This window comes from Musa acuminata, unplaced genomic scaffold, assembly GCF_036884655.1.
Source record: "Musa acuminata AAA Group cultivar baxijiao unplaced genomic scaffold, Cavendish_Baxijiao_AAA HiC_scaffold_37, whole genome shotgun sequence".
Classification (NCBI taxonomy): Eukaryota; Viridiplantae; Streptophyta; class Magnoliopsida; order Zingiberales; family Musaceae; genus Musa; species Musa acuminata.
In genome coordinates this window covers 771375-777500 of record NW_027020319.1, presented here as the reverse complement: position 1 = coordinate 777500, position 6126 = coordinate 771375, and positions in this window count along the sequence as shown.

Here is a 6126-nt window from a genome sequence, read left to right as displayed (position 1 = left end):
GCTGAGATGGCTGACATTTTGCTCCGCTCACGACGGTCGCCGCACCACGCAAGAACAGCCCAAAAACAGGCCAAAACGGCCCAAAAACGGGCCAAAACTGGCCATTTTTGGCTGCGCGAGCGAGCGGCGAGCGGCGGACAGCGAGCGAAGCGAGAGGCAGCACCGTCCCTGCTATACGAAAGCCCCATCCAGCCCTGTGCCACCCGGGGGGTTCCAGGGTGCTGAGATGGCTGACGTTTTGCTCCGCTCACGATGGTCACCGCACCACGCAAGAACAGCCCAAAAACAGGCCAAAACAGCCCAAAAACGGGCCAAAACAGGCCATTTTTGGCTGCGCGAGCGAGCGGCGAGCGGCGAACAGTGAGCGAAGCGTGAGGCAGCACCGTCCCTGCTATACGAAAGCCCCATCCAGCCCTGTGCCACCCGGGGGGTTCCAGGGTGCTGAGATGGCTGACGTTTTGCTCCGCTCTCGACGGTCACCGCGCAACGCAAGAACAGGCCAAAAACTGGCCAAAACGGCCCAAAAACGGGCCAAAACTGGCCATTTTTGGCTGCGCGAGCGAGCGGCGAGTGGCGGACAGCAAGCGAAGCGAGAGGCAGCACCGTCCCTGCTATACGAAAGCCCCATCCAGCCCTGTGCCACCCGGGGGGTTCCAGGGTGCTGAGATGGCTGACATTTTGCTCCGCTCACGACGGTCGCCGCACCACGCAAGAACAGCCCAAAAACAGGCCAAAACGGCCCAAAAACGGGCCAAAACTGGCCATTTTTGGCTGCGCGAGCGAGCGGCGAGCGGCGGACAGCGAGCGAAGCGAGAGGCAGCACCGTCCCTGCTATACGAAAGCCCCATCCAGCCCTGTGCCACCCGGGGGGTTCCAGGGTGCTGAGATGGCTGACGTTTTGCTCCGCTCACGATGGTCACCGCACCACGCAAGAACAGCCCAAAAACAGGCCAAAACAGCCCAAAAACGGGCCAAAACAGGCCATTTTTGGCTGCGCGAGCGAGCGGCGAGCGGCGAACAGTGAGCGAAGCGTGAGGCAGCACCGTCCCTGCTATACGAAAGCCCCATCCAGCCCTGTGCCACCCGGGGGGTTCCAGGGTGCTGAGATGGCTGACATTTTGCTCCGCTCACGACGGTCGCCGCGCCACGCAAGAACAGCCCAAAAACAGGCCAAACCAGCCCAAAAACGGGCCAAAACAGGCCATTTTTGGCTGCGCGAGCGAGCGGCGAGCGGCGAACAGCGAGCGAAGCGTGAGGCAGCACCGTCCCTGCTATACGAAAGCCCCATCCAGCCCTGTGCCACCCGGGGGGTTCCAGGGTGCTGAGATGGCTGACATTTTGCTCCGCTCACGACGGTCGCCGCGCTGTCACGAACGGTCGTCGCGCACCCGCAACAACTTCGTTCAACGAACCGTTCGTCGCTCACACCCGCATGTACAGCTGCTTGACAGCATGTTTTCCCATGGTTTTGGGTCATTTTGCTTGTAAATATGTAAGTTCGAACAAGCTGCAGCGTTGCAAAGCGATCGCTCACCGAACCGAGCAAAACAGCCCCAAAACAGCCCAAAACGGCTCCGTTTTCGCGTGCCGCGGGAGGTGAGCGGAGTGCTGCCTCCGCTCACCAAAACGTCAGCCATCTCAGCACCCAGGAACCCCCCGGGTGGCACATGGCTGGATGGGGCTTCGGTTATATACCGGGCGTTGAACACTCTTTCGCAAGTTCGCACGTGACCTTTACGGGAACTTGGTGTTGCGTCCGGGACCAGGTGAGCGGCTGTTTGTGGGCTTGCAGCTGTTCGTTCATCCTTGAAAGCCTTGCTTTTCCCCCTCTCCCTCTTTTCTCTTGTGCACACAAGGTGTTCGACGAATTGCTTGTAAAGCTTTCCTTTTCGCGAGACTTCGGGACGTGTCCGTTGCTCGTTCTTTCGATCTAACTCTCTTTCTCTTTTACAGGTCCTTCGGGACCTGCGAGAGGTTACAAAGTGGGCTGATCCTTGCGGAGCAAGATCGCAAGGGCGAAGCGCGACTTAGGCAAGGCAAGCTAAGTTCGCGTCTTTGCCGCAAGAGTGACTCGCGACTTAGGCAACGCAAGCTAAGTTCGCGTCGTTGGCCGCAAGGGTGCCGCACGCCTTAGGCAATTCCAGCTAAGGTCGTGACATTGTGGTATCAGAGCGGGCAAGCTCTTCGATCGAACAGCGAACGAACTTCGCAACTTCGCCATGGCAAAGCATCGTGGCGAATCAAGCAAGACGGGGCAGGCCGGACCCTTGCCCCAAGCAGCCGCAGGTGGGCTGCATGTGCACACTCGCTCTCATGCTGTTGGAGCCGCTCATGAGGATCGCGGCAGCGAACAGGATGAGCGAGAAGTTGGCAACTCTCCGCGAGCGGAGGAAGCGCAATCTGGTGCGCTAACTGGGAAAAAGAGTCATAAGGAGAGACTCACGACGGCGGAAACCCGCCTGGATGTTCTGGAAGCGAGCATGGAGGAACTCTACCATGGCCAACAAAGACTTGTTGGGGTAGAGAGCTCGCAAGAGGAAGCGGAGTCCAGGATCGACAAGGTCGCGGCCCTAGTCGACCGACTGTCCGATGACACCAAGGACTCCGTGCAGCACTTACAAGATGTTGTGGCGGAACTCACGGCGAAGGTGGCTATGCTCACAAGAACGCTAAATGCGGGAGGAGGCAACACCCGCGTTGCACCGCCACAAAACTTGAGGGCACCTGAGCCCCATGGATACGGAGGGGCCAGAGATGCCAAGGAGCTCGAGAACTTTCTGTTTGACATGGAACAATACTTCCGAGCTACGAGACCCGATTCTGAAGATACCAAAGTTTCAATAGCAACAATGTATCTGAACGGAGATGCGAAACTTTGGTGGCGAACTCGTTGGGAGGAAATCCAACAAGGTCGGTGTCGAGTCGACACATGGGAAGACTTGAAGCGGGAGTTGAGAACTCAGTTCCTACCGGAGAACACAGAGTTCGTCGCAAGAAGGAAGTTGAGACAACTCCGCCAAAGTACCACCATCCGAGACTATGTAAAGCAGTTTTCTGCACTGATGCTGGACATACAGGACATGTCCGAGAAGGACAAGTTGTTCAGTTTCCTTGATGGTTTGAAACCATGGGCTCAGCAAGAGCTGAATCGAAGGAATGTTACCGACGTGGTCGGGGCAATTGCAGCTGCAGAAAGGCTCACCGACTTCGTTTCCTCTGAAGACCCAGCGAGAAGGAAACAATCTTCAAGCAATCGCCCTCAAAAACATTCTCGAGGGAAGGAGCTCGGGGGCGAACAGAAGAAGAAGAGCTCCCACAAAGGGCCGAACCCAAAAGGCAAGGCCTCGAAACCTGGAGGATGCTTCTTGTGCGGAGGACCGCACATGGTAAGGGAGTGCCCACAGAAGCAGGCACTCAACGCTTTGACAGCTTCCATCCACCCTCCCCGATCGGACAAGGGCAAAGCTGTTGCCCTTAGCTCAAGCAGTTCTGAATCCAGCAGCGACGATGAAGAGTCGCAAGGACCCCGAATGGGAGCAATGCGTTTGTTGAACGCTATGCGGGGTCAAGTGGGGGAGAACATGAAGACGAAGGCACAAAAAGCAGGAAGTAGTGAACTGATGTATGTGGACATCAAGCTGAATGGCCAAACGACCCGTGCAATGGTGGACACGGGCGCTACCCACAACTTCATAGCCGATCGTGAAGCACAGCGACTTGGGTTGACATTGGAGAAGAGCCCAAGCCGAATGAAAGCAGTGAACTCGGAGGCCAGGCGAATCTCCGGACTGGCGAAGGGAGTTCCCATCAGAATCGGGACTTGGAGCGGAACCACCAACATGATGGCCGTGCCACTAGACGACTTCCAAGTGATTCTTGGAATAGAGTTTATGCACGCGGCGAAGTTGGTGCCGATGCCATTCTTGAATTCCCTATGTATGATGGGAGGCGATGACCCCTGTGTGGTGCCCGTCTCTCGGAGAGGAACCAAGGAGCCCCAACATATTTCGGCATTACAATTGAAGAAAGGGGTGCGAAAGGGCGAACTAACATTCGTGGCTGCTATGAAGCTAGAGCCACTCAATGAAGAAGCCATTCAAGAACCTGCTGTGGTGGCCAACGTCCTGAAGGAGTTCAAAGACGTTATGCCACCTGAGTTGCCGAAGACTCTTCCGCCACGCAGAGGCGTGGATCACAGTATTGAGCTGGAGCCAGGAGTGAAGCCTCCAGCGAGACCACCCTATCGCATGGCCCCGCCAGAGTTGGCAGAACTTAGAAAGCAGTTAGGTGAACTGCTAAGCGGTGGTCTCATCCGCAGCTCAAAAGCACCTTTCGGAGCTCCAGTTCTCTTTCAGAAGAAACAAGATGGGAGTCTCCGATTATGCGTCGACTATCGAGCCCTCAACAAAGTAACAGTGAAGAACAAGTATCCCATCCCGCTCATCGCGGACTTGTTCGATCAACTGGGCAAGGCGAAGTATTTCTCAAAACTCGACCTCCGGTCGGGGTATTGGCAGGTGCGCATTGCTGAAGGCGACGAAGCAAAGACTACTTGTATGACCAGATATGGAGCGTTTGAGTTCTTGGTGATGCCTTTCGGCTTAACCAACGCTCCGGCCACATTCTGTACTCTCATGAACCAGCTATTCAAGGAGTATTTGGATAAGTTCGTGGTCGTCTACTTGGACGATATCGTCGTCTACAGCCAAACGCTCGAGGAGCACGTCAAGCACCTTCGGACGATTTTCAAGGTTCTCAGGGAGAACACGTTGTTCGTAAAAAGGGAGAAATGCTACTTTGCTCAGACTGAGATCCTATTCTTGGGGCATCGAATCGGTGATGGCTCCATTCGGATGGATAAGTCGAAGGTGCAAGCAGTTGCGGAATGGCGAACTCCAAAGAAGGTGCCAGAGTTGAGATCCTTCCTTGGTTTCGTCAACTACTATCGACGCTTCATTGCGGGATATTCGAAGCGGGCAACCCCACTGACGGAGTTGCTGAAGAAGGAGCAGCCTTGGAAGTGGTCTGACAGATGTGAGATAGCATTCCAAGATCTGAAGGCTGCTGTTCTGGAAGAACCAGTGCTCAAATTGCCAAACTATGGAGAGCCCTTTGAAGTCCATACAGATGCTTCGGACTTTGCTATTGGTGGAGTACTCATGCAAGAAGGTCATCCGGTGGCCTACGAGAGCCGCAAACTCAACGAGACCGAGAGGCGGTATCCAGTGCATGAGAAGGAGATGACAGCGGTGATCCACTGCCTACGAGTTTGGCGACACTACCTCCTTGGGTCGCGATTTGTGCTGAGGACAGACAACATCGCCCTGAGTTATTTCCAAACTCAAAAGAAGCTCTCCCCAAAGCAAGCACGGTGGCAGGACTTCCTGGCTGAATTTGATATGGCAATGGAATATAAGCCCGGGAAGGCGAACGTCGTGGCCGATGCGCTGAGTCGGAAGGTGGAGTGCGTGAATGCTACACAACTGGAGGGCAGAGGCCAAACAAGTCAGTTACACTCCAACTTCCTTTCCCGAATCAGAGATGGACTGTATAGTGATCCCCAGGCAGTTATCCTGATGCAGCTCATCAAAGAAGGCAAGGCACGACGATTTTGGGTCCAGGAGGGACTTGTTTACACAAAAGGGAATAGGGTTTATGTTCCCCGAGTGGACAACTTAAGGCGTGAACTCTTAAAAGAGTGTCACGATTCCCTTTGGGCTGGACATCCCGGCATTCACAGAACATTGGCTCTCGTGGAGAGGGCCTTCTACTGGCCAAAGATGGGGATTGATGTGGAGGAGTATGTTCGAACATGCCTTACTTGCCAACAAGACAAGGTGGAGCAGCGGAAGCCGGTGGGACTTTTGGAGCCGTTGCCCGTACCAGAAAGGCCATGGGAGAGCATTTCCTTAGACTTCATATCAAGCTTGCCACCTGTAGGGGGACTTGGATCGATACTTGTGGTGGTCGATCGGTTTTCAAAGTATGCAACATTCATTGCTGCTCCCCTACACTGTTCAGCTGAAGAGGCGGCCAGACTGATGATGAAGGGTGTAGTGAAGTATTGGGGAGTCCCACACAATATCATTAGTGATCGAGACGCTCGGTTTCTGGGACGGTTCTGGA